This window comes from Thunnus albacares, chromosome 5 (genome assembly GCF_914725855.1).
Source record: "Thunnus albacares chromosome 5, fThuAlb1.1, whole genome shotgun sequence".
NCBI lineage: Eukaryota > Metazoa > Chordata > Actinopteri > Scombriformes > Scombridae > Thunnus > Thunnus albacares.
In genome coordinates, this window is record NC_058110.1 from 17,446,924 (window position 1) to 17,462,492 (window position 15,569).

At 42.6% G+C, this 15,569-nt stretch overlaps 1 protein-coding gene across 5 annotated transcripts in view; it reads left to right on the top strand.

Moving 5' to 3' along the window:
• Positions 1 to 305: 305 nt before the first annotated feature.
• l1cama (L1 cell adhesion molecule, paralog a) overlaps positions 306 to 15,569 on the top strand; it is a 45,465-nt gene continuing 30,201 nt past the window's right edge. For 3 of the 5 annotated variants that reach the window (XM_044352067.1, XM_044352068.1, XM_044352069.1), the window contains exon 1: positions 307 to 452. The gene's annotated coding sequence lies outside the window, so the exon portion shown is untranslated. Of the gene's footprint in view, positions 453 to 5,830; positions 6,082 to 15,569 lie in introns of those variants that run through there. The other 2 variants (XM_044352064.1, XM_044352065.1) reach the window with 2 other exon arrangements.

The window sequence follows — 15,569 nt, forward strand, 5'->3', positions numbered from 1 at the left end:
AGTAAGAAGAGCAGCTGGACCTATAATCCAGACTGTACACAGGGAGGAAGAAGAGACAGAGAGGACAGAGGGATAGATAGAGGACAGGATGGAAGAAGAGGAGGAGGAGGTGGTGGGGGGGTACAATAAAGGAATGGTCAGAATCCACAGAGAGTGAGGTGAAGAGAAAATGAGGGAGGGAGGGAACAGAGGAGGAGGGAGGGAGGCAGACTGAGAAGATGGGTGATGTCACCTCTAACAGGCAGCCAATGAGAGTCAGGGAGGGAGAGAGAGAGAGCAGCCAAAGGAGGGTGTGTTTTTCTATCACTGCAGCATCAGCAGAGAGGAGAGGGGCACAATCAATTTCATAGAGAAGAGGAGGAAAAAGGCACAAGTAGATAAGGAAGAGAGACAGAGGGGGAGAAAAAAAAGGACGCAAGGAGTTGACAGAGGAACACAGCATCCCTGCGGAGGTAAGAGGAGCTTTTTGCAATGAGACGGAGAATGTGTCGTTAAACAGAAAGAGAGCGGGTGAGAGGATTAATTAGGCTGCTAGGTGGAGGTGGCTTGTGATGGAATCGCACCTTTGCCTCATCTTTTACTGGCAGTAAAACATGACATCCTGGTTCATGTAAATCACTTTAACGGCTTCTTATCAAATTGTCTTTTCTGTGGAAATTTCTAATCTCGTCATGCATGTTGGTGTTTAGGAATTACAGCTGTTTCAACACACTTAGTTTAGAAAAAATAATAATTAGACAAATGTCTAAACACTGCTTTATTTCAGCGGTTGTTGGGGCTGTGGTTGATTGTACTCTACCATAGTGCTGCATTACTTTTAATTGTTTAAAGAAATTTGGAGTATTGAAAGAAAAAGTGTCATGGATAACCTGTTGGTGCACATTACTTTTAGAGAAAATTTTTATTTTCTTTTGTTTTTGTGTATTTATCTTTGTGAATGAACATTCAGTGCATTGCATGCAACAGGGTCTCCTCTGACATTAATATTGAATATACAGCAGTACTGTGTGCCACTGAGCACTTTATTGGTCATGATTACACTAAAATACTTCACTCTTTGAGATTTTATAATATTTTGATATCTGATATGCCTAAAGTTGGTATTTGTGTTTATAGAAAACTAAATGTAATTTGGATAAATTTGTCTTTTTTTACAATTGCAATTGTACTGAACTGCACCTTAAATCTGTTGCATCTCTATATATTTATGGCATTTTTTTTTTTACAATGAAAAATAAATAATGCAAAATATACTTTGAATCTTCTGCTTTGCTAACATGATTGCATCATGCACTTTTCTGCAAACTGAGGGTAATTCTGTGCTTTGCTTTACATATCCCTTTGCCATGCTACTTTAATATGAATATTCGTTTTCTCTTTACATTCCCCTCCCCCAGCTAATAGCTGAGTGGCTTAATGTTAAGTACAGCCAATGATTGCAATGTGCTGCTACAATTTTCATTGATGTGGAGGATGAAGCTCAGCTTTATGGTGAACACCACAGCGGAGCAGACTACAACAATTTTCTAGTCTACCAATCTTATCGCCTGCAGCTGCAGTAGGTCTGTTTTGAAGGGGCAATGACAGAGCTTGGTGATCTTAAACTACAGATCTCAGGGGGAGGAAAGAGAAGAAAAGGGTTGAAAAGAGGGCAAAGAAAGAAAGAAATTGAGATTCAAATATCAACAGGAGACAGAGAGTGAAAGGGATATTTACACGGAAGGAGATATCAAGGGAAGTGAAAATAAGGGTGGGGCAGCGCTCGCAGCAGACTGTGAAGGTGTGCCCGTGAAAAGGAGGCACTCACCTGGCTGCATGCCATCCAGCTGCCTACTGTCAACCTCTGCAGCCTGTTACACATCTGTTCTACCCAATGGCAGAAAATAGACAATGTTCCACCAGTTGTGTTAATGATGTAGAAAAGTGAATTGCCAGAAGCAGCTGCTAAAAGCTGTGAGCGTTTCCGTGAGATGTTTATGCATGTCTGGTGTTTGTGTGGCTGGCTTATCTATATCTTTGTGCATCCTTTGACATCACGTGCTCATATCCTGCACAAAGATATGACCAAATTCACAGAATATCTACGTGTGTGTGAGTATGTATATATCTTCATCTTCTCATGCCGTGCAAGTGCATATGTGTGTGGTAGTGGTGTAGTGAACCTGCTCTCCCTCCCTCCATGCCTCAGTAGCCCGCAGCTTGTCCCAGATGAACCCATTCGAGGGACTGGAGGGGAGGGAAGGCACTGCGCCTGACAATGACTTGTTACCATCTGTACAACATCCATAAACATACTGCACTGCACACATACACACAATAGATTAAGATACAGCTGCTGCTGAAGAGGGGGAGTTGGCGTGAATGAGTGCGTGTGTTTGTGTGTGTGTGTGCTCTCAGTGGCAGCAATGCTCCAGAGACCCACTGCTGGTCACATTATCATACTACTTAATGCAGTGAGGTTTGTATGGTAGTGGCAGCCGAATCTCTAGACGGCACTAGGAGCTGTTGGTGTAGCAGGGATGTTGTTGTCGGAGTAGCTGGCGAGACTCGGAGTGTATGATTACCCTCGCTACAGTATGGTGCAGAATGTAATCTCCCCTCTGACGCTGGCTGGTTAATTGAGCTGTTCCATCAAAGAGATGGATGGAAACAGGGATTTATGTGAGGAGAGAGAAGGGGACAGGAAGACAGGTATCTGCAATGAAAAGAGAGAGGAAAGGCAGAGGAGGATGGTGTAAGCAACATAAAAAAAGATAAAGGATGAGAATAAGGGGGTGGACTTCCTTTTGAAAGGCAAAGCACTTTGCATCCTTTAATGCATGCTATAGGTATTGAAGGGAGTAGAGAGAGAGAAGGAGGGATCAACTAGGATAAAGAAAAGGGCAAGGTCATAAGGGAGGATGGGCCTCAGAAAAGGAAGGAACCATAAAATGAAAGGCGAAAAGATTAAGAGGAGGATTTCTAAACATTCTACTCAGATAATTACTCTTGATTATGATTGAAGAAGATTATGATTAAAAGTAAGAGGAAATGTATCGCTAGATGTTTATGCGTTTGCTGAATTAATTTTTATGGGATGATAATGTCAGGCAGAGACTGGCCTGTTTCCAAATGCCTTTAGTCCTACAGTTGAAGTGGAGAGCTGGTGTTGTGTAGGAGGAGAAGGCTGATCTGCTCTCAATCTGCCAGTTAGGAGCAACTCCAGGGAAGAGCAGCGCTGCAGTCAGTAGCACTTTGCTCCTCAGCCACCTTCTATAGCCTCAGGACACCTTTGCCAGTCATCCTGCTCAACAACAAACATGGATATGTGAGCACACACACATGCATACACATCTGTACAGGCTCAGCTTCTGCAACACACACACACAAACGCTCTGCAAATACACACTGCAGAGCTCCTGTTGCAGTGCACCAAATTAAAGATTCTCTAATGTTGCCTCCCTGGCCTGATTACTTAAGCGTCTGCTACTGATCAAAGACCGCAACCGCCACTTTCTGGGGATCCAGCCATTAAAGCAGCAACGGGGTAAAACAAGGGTTAAGAGAGAGAGCCATCTCTCAGACTGAAGTGTCAACAATGACTGTTTCATCTCTACTTTCCTTTTTATCCTCCTTTGAGAATAATAGTTGTAAAAGTTACAAACTCACAAGCGCAGATTCAAAGGCTCATGAGCGAACTCCCTTGAGTTATCTTCCGCTGTGCATGCGTCTTTTCGATGCCGTGCACGTGTGCGCGCGCAATTACATGTGTACCTTCAGGATGCTGTCAAGATGGAGAGTCAGTTTTTTTTTCCCTCCCTCCCCAGCTGCAGCTTGGAGGCTGTTTGATTTAGACTGTGCAGATGGGAGTCAGCCCACTGGGTGTCAAGTGGGGGATCGTGTAGACATGCTGTCAGTGTTTGGTGGAGAATACATTGTGGTGATTTAGGGAGCTAAGGGTCAGATGGATTGACAGGCCAGCCATGGGTAAATGATTATAGAGAAGTAAGGAAGGAGGGAAGGAGGCCAGCAAAAAGGGGAGAATGATATTTGCAGAGGTGAGTTGAGGCAGGAAGAGAGGAACACCTAAAGATGGAAAGGATTGATTTAAAAGCCAGCAGGGTGGTATGGAGATAAAAGCTGTTGGGAGACAAAGTGGATGAGGATTGTCACGGCAATTTCTCCGAACAATCTTGTTCCATTCATCACTTAAGAGTCCTGTTCTCTCTTCTTAAACATGAGGAGCAAACCTGCCAACCTAAGTAATCCATTCTTCCTTTACTGCCGCTTGTCTCATGTCTCCCTCTTTCTTTCCCTTACTCTTCCCGCTGTGCAGTTCTTTAGTTTCACTTGTCATATCAGTATTCATACAGTGGTGGACAGAGAAGCCTGCACCAGGGTCTCAATCAAAATAATGACTGATGCTCTTATTGGCCTTCCCAGAAAGAGGCTCTCAGACAAAGGCTCATAAATCCAACCCAATTATACAATTGAACCTGCGATGGAGACTAGGGCACAAATAGAGGCGTCATGTATGGAAATGAATTTAATTTGGCAGAGTGAATTACCTTATTACAGCTTTCAGAAGTGATGGTATGAAAGAGGAGAAATTGTCGGATTCCCTTGGGTAACAAATATGATATTGGCAGTTAAAATGACTAAAATGGAACCCCATAGTGGTTATTACTTGAAACTAGGAGAGAAATTAATTACTGTCAAACCAATAACGTAATTGAGACTCACTAAATATTGTAGAAAAATATCTTTAAATGAAGGAAACTCTTAAAAACACATATTCTTTCTTACTTAAATTCATTATTATTGTGCAAACATTTTCTAATTCTGTGAATTAAATTTCTTCAGTGCCCATATTTTAAAGCATGGAAAGCAGCAAAGCAATAAAGATACACACAAGACTGAATATGGATAAAGGGAGATATAAAACTCATTTCCCGACCTTGATGCCCTCCTCGTGTTTTGCTTCTGTCCCTCTGACAAAATTATGTCTTTGTCTCTGAAACAGAGAATTCCCCTTTAGTGTCACTAACAGCGCATCCATGTCAGCTCTATGAAAGGAGCTTTATTGTCCACATCAGCAACTATAATTATACTGAATTGACTCTCTGTTCAGTGTGTTTCCCAACTCTATGCATCTGTCTGTGAAGTATTCTGCTGATTGTCAAAGACGTTTCTATCTGCATTTGTGTGCGTGTATGAGTCACTTTTGTAACAATGGCCAGTAAGATGCCATCATGAATGAATTAACTACATTACTGAGTTATTTCCCTTTATTTTTAATAAATAACGTCAAATGTCTCATTGCCACACTGTTAGCTACAGCCAGTAAGTCTGTACATTTAATGACTACTGTGTAAAAATAAATTAGACACTAATTTAACCAAAAGGAATTGTGTTGTTATTATTATTATCATTATTATTATCATTAGTAGTAGTATCACAAAATTGTATTATCAATTAACGTTACATTTCCTAATTAGCTAGCTAACATAAGATATAACGCTAGCTAGTAAACTGGAAATAATTAGCTAAATACAGTGTATTACTGTATATTTTATGCAGTCATAAATTTTCAATGAAAAGTGGCAACGAAATACTTCAGACGTCTTGGCAACAGCGAGCAGCGCGATGTCAGCGACAATAGCGACGAGCTGAAGTTGAGCAGAGTTTAACTTTATGCAAATTAGCGGCTGAAGCAGAAACCGACAGCAGATCGGGATTTGAGCAACAGTCAGCAAACATCTGTTTCATTTCATATTAACAATGCAAGACAAATTGATCATTGCAGTCTCCGGTTTCCCGGAACTGTACGATTCGTCATTGTTTGTTGGGATGTCTAATAAGTGATTAGACCTGCTATGCAGTGTAGTTTATTTTTCAAATGGCAGAAATATAGACCAGGCACATTTTTCTTACTAAATAAAACAGAGTGGAAACATGAAAAACCTGTATATTTAATCATCCTTGTCAAGTTCATGACCGGCATGCTCTACTACAAACTTGATAATTGGCCACAACCGAACTGGACTTCAGCAGCGGTGTTTGAACGACCCGCCCCCTAGACCGCTGCTCAGGAGTCTCATGGTGAGAGTGCCTTCATGATACATACATACAATTATAAATTATAATATAACACTAACTATAAAGTTAGTTTATGTGTTTGCTACATGATGAGATACTAGCTACTCTGAACTAACATAACTAGCTAGCAAGCTTTGAACTTTTCAGTGTTTCAGCAGGCAAAATATGTGTTTGTTGGATTGTTTTATACGTGTATTTTCTATTAATATGGAAGGAAACTTGGTCCAAGAAACAAACTATTGAGCTACCACTTTTTGCTGCGGGTAAAACAACTAAGGATGGCAGGATTACAGATGTAATTAGTCAAAGGTCAAACAGCGCTGTCTTATATCTGCCATTATGCTGCTTTCAGGAGTTTTTGGACAACCTATAAATAAATTTGGCTCAGTCTACTATGAGCTAATGTTGTTATTTGTGAAGGACAATATCTCCGATACAAACGACCATATTGTGATACTTTGGGGAGTCATGTTTCATTGTCTCAGTCTGGCTTTGATTGCACAGGCTGTTTATTAAGGGGACATGACAGCATTGGTTTACTAATTTATTGATTTGTTGCTGAGAGGCCGGCTGCATTTTTAATGAAACTCGGAGGCATGCCACTACTTTGGGCTATCTCAGCACTGATGCTTTGCTTTAAGTTGCATCATACTGTTCTGCAAAGCCTTCTGACAGGATTTTTCAAATTCTGTTGAATTTTTTTCATCTGGGTTCTGTGTTTTTTGTGTTTTTTTCCCCCCTCTGAAGTCGTCTCCTTGGTATGACTTTCATCCTTTAGCTAACTTTTCTTTCTCCCAAACTTTTTGACTTCCATTTTTGCACACTCTCATTGTCAATAGAGTCGCAGTGCTTAGTCACAGGTCAGTTTTACAGCCTTGACTGCTGCACTGGAAGTATTAGACAGTGATGGCTGTATGTCTTGTGTGTGCTGTGTCACTAAAAAGATGAGAAGAATACATAGAAATACACACAGGCTAGTTAGAAAATGAGCAATGTGCTGAGTGTTAGACTCATTAGAGTAAATATGCTGAATTGAAGGTGACTGATTGACACTGACTCAGTGGCAGGCATCATTTTCTCACACGTGTGGTTTGGCAGTGTTCATCTAAAGGCTTATTTATTTAAAGTGTTTACATTTAAGTGTATTGATTTTGTTTCACTTGGCTCTCCCCCTCTCTATACCTACACTTCATTTGAATTAACCATAACTGAAATAGACGGGTCATGAAACACGAGCATCCATACACACTGGAACCGACGCAACATCCTCAAGTACGGCGGGTGTTATTAAGTAAACAGGGTGTTTGTATTTGTCTCCTCTTGATGTCTCAGTTGTGTTGTGACTGTAGTTCCTCGCAGGTGCTTTATCTGCTGCGTAAGCATGATATATTCATTAGGGTTGGATTACAGAGAGTGGGAGGGGATCAGGTTTTGAGTGGGTTGTAATCCCCATACACTGGCCTAATTTAATCTCACCTACTGTGCCATCCTATTACACACTACGCCCACCGCATGCGAGCAGGCGCTGGCTGGAGGAGAGCAGATGAGGGGCACGCAAGGTTAAAACCGGGTAATGTCAGACAAGAGGCACGGAGACGAAGAGGGAGGGTCGTAATAAAAGAGCTACAGAGGAAGAACATTGATTATGAGCAGCGGGATTCAAGTACAGAGAGAGAAACAGAAAATGTCAAGGAGTAAAGAAATGTCAGAGACAACAGTGGAGACAGATGCTCTTTAAATTTGTTTTCATGAGTAACAACAGTCGTGTTCGCTGTCTTCTTTCCGTTCTGACTGGCTAGCCTCCTCTTTAAGAATACATATGAGAAAACATGGTGTCAACAAAATTTTTAACATCTATGAGATTTAATTGGCTTCAAATCTATGCATTTTTCCACATTATTCAATGGATTTTGAAATGTAAATGATTATGAATCCATCAATTGATGCTGAAACATTAAAATAGCCAACGGTGATGTAACACCACATGCTCAAACGTTATTATGGCCTACAGATTTCTCATGAACATCATCACAGTCACCATTATTGGCATTGCAAGTAGTGTATTTTACCTGTGATGTCACATTTAGTTGCACAGCCTGCACCGTCTTTTGTTCATCATTACTGGATTGGAAAAAATAACCACACCCTCCATCTCATTACATCTAAGTACATCCAAGTTGCAAGTCATTTGCATGTCAGGGAGACTTTACACGGTGAAGTAAGGTTTTACATAACTTATTCTCTTGTTTTCTTCACCATTTATGACCTACATCCCTTTATTCATCCATCCTTATCTGCTCATAGCCTGAATAAATTAGGCCATGCGAGCCTGCTGCTCACCTGAGGTGGATGTTGTCTATGAATCTCTTCTCGTTAGCCTCTTGTGAATGTTTTTTTAAATCAAGCCGGTGTTGGAGTTGTTTGAGTTTGCTCTCTGAATTGATCAGGGGTAATTGGGCATGGCGCTACAGAGAGCCTCGCATAGGGCCCAAGCTGCAATAATGGGAGTCTATATTTAGCTAGAAAACTGTCTGTTTACATCAGCCATCATGCTCTGTTGCACAGCGTGAAGAATTGAGCAATTGTGTTCTTGTGGCCATACTTGCAGGGGCGCACTTTGGTGTAGCGATTTTCGTCAATCATTTGTTGAAATCTCAGCTGAAGAGAAGATTGACTGATGTAGCAGGAAGCGATAAGGAGACATGGGGTGAGGCTTCCTGTTAATATGAAGAAAAGATAAAAGGTGCACTCTGCGAGACAAAACACAGGAGCAACAAGAGGGAAAAATAGATTTATTCAGGGATGTCACATCGAGATGAAGAGAGATAAGAGCAGAAAACAAGCCACATGGAGATAAAGAGACAGGCTAGAGAGAGTAGACAGAAGGTCTGGGCATTGTTAATGAGCTTAACGAGGTAATTGTACACAGGTAAAGAGCTCATCCTCCAGGCCTCGCATGGTTGGGTGTGGCCCGGGGAAGCAGGAGAGAAAATGTGGAATGCTGGGAGAGAAAGAACCTTTTAATAACCTTTTAATAATGTTGATTGTACCATTAAAGTGTGATCCTGCTCAGGGCGACAGGCTGGAAGTGTGAGAGGGTGGAATTTAAGATGGGAGGACAATGTGGGAAAGATGTAGAGGGAAAGATACAGGGATCCGAGAGAGGTGGGAGGGTAAAGGACAACAGACATCCTGTAGCGATTAAAATGTCAGTGTGTGCAGAGGCAGATGCACACCTGCCAAGCTCACACACACGTGTACCCACACCCACACCCACACCCACACCCACACACACACACACACATACACACACACACACACACACACACACACACATGCTCACCTCTTCTCAGGCTGTGACACTAATTACATAAGAGGAACATAACACCAAACACAAATGGTAGAACTGCCTTAAGACTGAACTGACAGGATTAAACCTGCATGTCTTGAGTGCTGGGATGAGTTCATATATCATCCATCTTTATACTTTCTCATAACTCATTTCCCCCCATCCCCCCCGCCTTTTGTCTTTCCTCTTCTCCCCTCTCTCCTCATTCCAGTGGTCCAGACACTTTGTGTTTTATTTATGATTGTGTAGTGAACGCTGTTTTGACCAGCCTGTGGTTCAGAGGGGGACAACAAGCCAACAGTAAATGCTAGATGACAGGACTGTTATTATAGCCGTGCAGCCGTCAAACACACTGTTCCCTGTGTTTCTCGGCCCCTCAGCCCGCCTGCGGGGCCCGTCTGCCTTCACAAGTGTCAAAAAAGCTGGTTCCTCCTTTCAGTTTGAATAAAAGAAAACAGTCTCTGAGGTGTTTGAAAAACTTGTCATGCAAAAAGTGCGTTTGTTTTGGCTTGTGCTAGTTGGCAGGAGTTGCTGACGTGCTGTGTCGATGTCCTATATAGGAACCAGCATCGTCAGCATGTTTAAAGTCATGCTATCATGGGATAAAGATAACTTAGGTATCTGCCACTATAGCACTGGATTAGTGGACTAGAATATCGCCACAGGTCTATTTTCTCCATGAGAAGGTGTCTGTGTGCAATATGTTGCTCATGTATTTGACTATCAGTATCAAACAGCTGGCCACAGGCGTCTTTGTTTTGTGTGTGTGTACAGTATAGACGTGGATTGTCAGACCTTGTTGGCCTAACTCTCTATGAAAAGCTCATCAACTGGTTCTTTAGCCGCAGGGAAAGGTCACCACAGCTTCCCCTGTATCCCTGTGGCCTCTCTATGTGTTTCTATCTGTACCCCCCCCCCCCCCCCCCCCCCCCCCACCTCCCTCTCTCTCGCTGGAATTGGGGCCGAACCGTTTCTGTCATCTCTCATAACTGAAGCAAAACGGGAGGGAAAGAGAGATGAGAGACTGCGGTGGAACTGTGGCCACAGCTGGGCCTTCGGTGTACGGGAGGCAATACCCCAGAAGGAAAAGGAGGGGTTTGGGGGAGAAAAGATGATGCAGGAGGAAAGGAGCGAGGAAGTAGTGGAAATAGTGAAACTCTGCACAACAATATAAATAGAAAAGAGATGAAACAGCATCCTCACTTATATTCACTCTGTCTGCCTCCTGGAAAAGATAATATTAAGCCAGACATACTTGTCACTCCCTTTCACTGTCTGACGGGAGATGACGCACACAAATACACACCAGCAGACTGATGCAAACACAGGCGAGACGGAACAGGTTGTCTGTTTACTCTCTTTCATATTGCGCCTTGCTGAAAATTGTTATGCGTTCCGGAAAATGTCACGTCCTTGATCTCTTTGCACCACTACACACTGGTGCGTAGAGGGGCCGGAGCTGTGTAGAGACGTGGGGAGGGGGATTTGCAGAGACAGGGGTCTGCAGCAGAGACGGGGCTGCGTGCCTCAGATAACACTGCAGCCTTTGATGGAGCCTGGCCCTCTGTTGGAGAGCACAAGCCGCTCCGCCTCAAATAGATCTCCGCTGCGGACTCCATTGGTAATGATTGGATTTAGTTACAGAGCAGAAATGGTTTACTGATGATAATGATAACAGATGCGATGGGAGTTAGTCAGCCACTTAGGGTCGAGGGATCGTATTGATGCTGTGCCAGCCTGTAAATTTCCCCTCAGACAGGACCGTCTCTCCCAGGCTTGATAAGAGTTGGAGGTAGAGGTTGATAGAACGCTACCTGTAATTGCATTGTGTATGATCAAGGCTGGGCGGCTGTAATGAAGATGTAGTGCAGGACAGCTGGAAGACAGTGTTCCATAAGCTACTTTCTATGGGGAAGTAGAAGAAGAAAGGGCAGGAGGGGTGGGGTAAATGAGTTCAGGGGGAGAAAAAAGGGAGTTTCATACTGATATACGGAGTGAGAGGCAATCAGCAGGGAGCAGAGAATAAAGAACAAAAGTTAAAGAGAAAGAGAGGAGCGCAAATAAGAGAGACACTTTCGGCAAAGACGACAGTCAGGGAGGAGGAACTCTTTCAAGTACGGGTAGCATGTAGACATAACAGGGGAGATGGAGAAAGCCAGAGATGGGGAAAGAGCAAAAGTATGGAGACACAGGAGACAGGAGATGAAGGTGGAAAGTATAAAGTGCAGATAGATGACAGAGCCAGAGAAGAAGAGAGAGGGAGAGAGAGAGAGAGAGAGAGAGAGAGAGAGAGAGAGAGAGAGAGAGAGAGAGAGAGAGAGAGAGGGTGTGTGGGGGGATGGGGTGAGGAGGATGAACATGTGGGAGGGGGAAGGGAGAGAAATATTTGCTGTGTGCGGCTGAGCTGGAGTCAGGAGGTTGTCATGGTGATAGCAGGGTGAGGAGGGAGGCAGGGGTATTGACACCTAGCCCTAGACACTGCACCCACACACACACACAAACATACACATGCACATACACATTTACACACAGGCACATACTACAACAAACAAAATGAGTCATGCATAACAATACTGACCTGTCAACTATTAAGTAAACACTTGTTCACACAATCACACACACACACACACACACACACAATAAGCTGAGGCCATGCATCAAGCCCAGTAGCCATATCACCATGCAAACTGTGTTTCCCATCTCGCTCTGCTGTATTTTACCCTCACTCAGCCCTATTTGAATGGTAGGCAAATCCCCTTAAACTGACTCGTCTTGCCAGACAATTACCCTAATCAACCTTCAGTCTGTTGCACATGTGCACGTGTGTGTGTGTGTGCAGGTTTGAGCAGCTGTGTGTGTGAGTGTTCACATATCTGAGCTTTGCTGTTTTCCGTGTGTGTTGATGACGCAGAGAGATGAGAGAGACAGAAACAAGCTGATGTAGAGACAAGCAGCAGCTCCGGTGGTGTGTGGTTTTCTGAGCCAGTGCACACACTTATATATTAATAATCTGTGTTAGTTTATAGGTTTTTTAAAAAAAAAACAACAACAAAAAAACAAAACACATACAGAATAAAACTGCAGTTATAAGCACATCTCCAAACTGCAGTTACTTCTGAAATAAATGTAAAATTTATCATTTACTTGCATCAGAATCTCTAGGATGTATGTTTATATGAATTTATATGACCTCATTTACTACTGTGACCTATTAGGAGAGAGCCTGTTCATAGAGAATAGAAATTAACTAGGATGAAAATGCAGAATTTTATATTACAAATGAACTCACTTTGACTTGAATCACGTGGATTTTACTGACGTTAGAAGTTCAGAAAGTCTAAAATACAGCAAACACAGCTGAGAAAAAAACACTGATCTCCCTGTTAGACAACAAAGAAATCGATAAAATTGTTCAGTCAGAATGTTTGCACTCAGATAACAAGAAATGTCGGTTTAGTTGTTTCCTGACAGAAGATTGAGAGTGCTGGAAGGTGAAGTTATATGAGATACATTGTTCCACAGTTTATGAGGTTGTGATTGTTTTTTTAAAATTTCAACCTGTATTTAGGAGACTAGACTGATACATAAACCTGCACAAACTCTTCACTCTTTCTTTCTTAGGCATTTACTAGCTGTTGAAGGGCATTACCTCTCCTGTCTCATCCCCAGAAGACATTGTATTTGATTACATGAGGAGCACTTAAGGGGAAGTGCTGCTTTTGCAACTTCTAACAAAGTTAATGGGATTGCCAAGAAGCTGTTGTCTGAGCCGGTTAATCATTTTAAAGATGCGAATCACCAGGTCCTGTCAGCTGTTTTGCCAAAACAGCAAGTTGGTTAACTTGTAACATCTGATTGGTTAAGCTCGCGCTATTCCAAGAGCTGCTTTGGGGTTTTTTTGTTTTTTTTAAAAAATTTGCAGTTGTTTGCTTTGATTAATGAAACAACACTGGTAGTGTCGGTATGTGTTTGTACTGTATGTGCATCGGTGCAAATGTGTCTGTATGTTTTCATTCATGTACTATGTTTAATTTCATGTGTGACTCCCTCATGTTGCCACAAGCCCAGTATTAGGCTAAAAAGAAAATCCAGCCACTTTCCCACAGTTGTTGAGCCTCTGGGGCCCTTCCATGCAAATGTGTTAGCAAAGCACTATGTGTGACCTTGCCTTGCCTGCAGCTCATTTCCCTGAAGTGGTGGAAAGACAGGATTACATCCAACCTAAAGAGACCTTGACAAATGTTTCTAAGTCTAAATTTTAGCAATAAGCTGTCTGTAAGGAAGCTTAGGGGCAAAAATGACCTTTTTTAAAAATAATAAGAAAAAAAGCACCAGTGTTTAACAACCTGGAAAACAAGACACGAACATTTCTTGGAAAAACAAAGACATGTCACAGTTTCCCATTAGGCAAATTTGAGATGTGATATCTCTGTGTTCTTCTTTGTGACTTAAGTATCCCAAATAGTATCTAACCTGTTGTGATGGAGGTCGTAGGTCACGTATACACACTCCGCCCCTCTCCTCAGGGTGTGGCGTGCCAGCTCTCCCTGAGGAGGTGGCCACGTGTCCTTGCGTGTCACACGAGCTGCCGGCAGCTGTGTCCTCCAGTGCTATATGGGCCACTTATCACCTGACCCGAGGGACCACTCCCTCCTCCTCCTCTCTGTCTGCTGAATGACAGACTGCACAACCCTTCCTCAGACATTACTACCTGCAGCAGCCAACACAGACCTGCCGCCACCTGCATACTTGATGCAACCCAGACACAAACACAGTGTATATATACATCCAAACCTGAGGCTCATGAGAAACTTTCTCTTCAAGGCTTTTTCTGCTTTAAACTGCAAGGCTACCTGTATGAAAAAAACACCATAAAGTCATGTAATGCTCATGTTTTGTGCCGTTATAGGCTATATATATATATGCATTAGTATAGATATTCAAGCATCTTTTTCAGTGGCTGATTTCCTTGTTGTGTTGTTGCATAGTGTTTGTGTTGTTGTAACTGATTTGTTATCTCCAACAGTGTTAAGCAGCTGCATCTGGTTTCAGGGCTAACTCTGACACACACTATACTGATGTCAGCTTTTTTCTGCTGGCCAGGCTGGCTCCATTTTGACCCCCAAGGGCTGTGCTAGCACACACGCACACACACACACACACACACACACACACGCACATAAAAATTTCCTTTTCACCCATCTGATCTCTCTCTATTCTGTCTTACTGAGAGATGAATGGCTGCATGAAAACATTCACTTTCACTGAGCTTCACTTCCCAGTGTCTGTCGTCATAAAGGTAAAAAAACCAAACAAACTGAAAGTGTAAGTGAAGGTCAAAATACATGTCAAAATAAGAAAAAAAAAAACCTCACAAGTGAGGCTGTTGGCTCCAGAAGAACAGGAGAAAATGGGAGAGGCTGACTAAGAGAGATAAAGAGAGAGAGAGAGAGAAACCAGGGGCTGTAAGATGAAGCAGGAGACAGAGAGGAAGCAGGGAGGGGAAAGAGAGAAGGTCACTCCTAATAGCTCTTCCACGTAATTTCATGATGTCATGATTGCCCTGCTTTATTCGGCCAAACGCCATTAACTCTGTACTGTATGGACACAAAACCATTCTGCCGCACAAAAGTACCTTCATAAGCTGCATGTGTTCGTCATCGCATGTTCCTACTGTACACAGAGCGCATAACAATGCTCCTGCAAGGATGCATAGTGTGCATAGGGGCGTTTCTATGCATCACATCCTATATCTTCTGCATGACACTAAGGGTGTGTCCGTAATTAGCGCGCTTTGTGCTGTAGCCGCAGAATCTGACTGATGCTGCTGCTAATGAAGCAAATGACGCTCACAGGCAGGAGCGCAGCAGTGCAAAGAGAGTTTAGCTTTGTGTTAGTGTGTGTGTGTGCATACAGTGTGTACATACAGATACGTTTCTCATTTAGTGTACAGAAAATATTAGATTTTTTCCATTGTTATTTATTTTGCCAATGAGCCAGGATAGTGTGCTCTTTTGCCATATTTACTGCATTTAGATTACAGGTGAATTGAAAGGAAATTGAAATAGAGATTCAATATTACAGCACAAAGCGCATGTTGGACCTATTTAACTTCCCCAAACAAAAAATCTAGAATTTTACA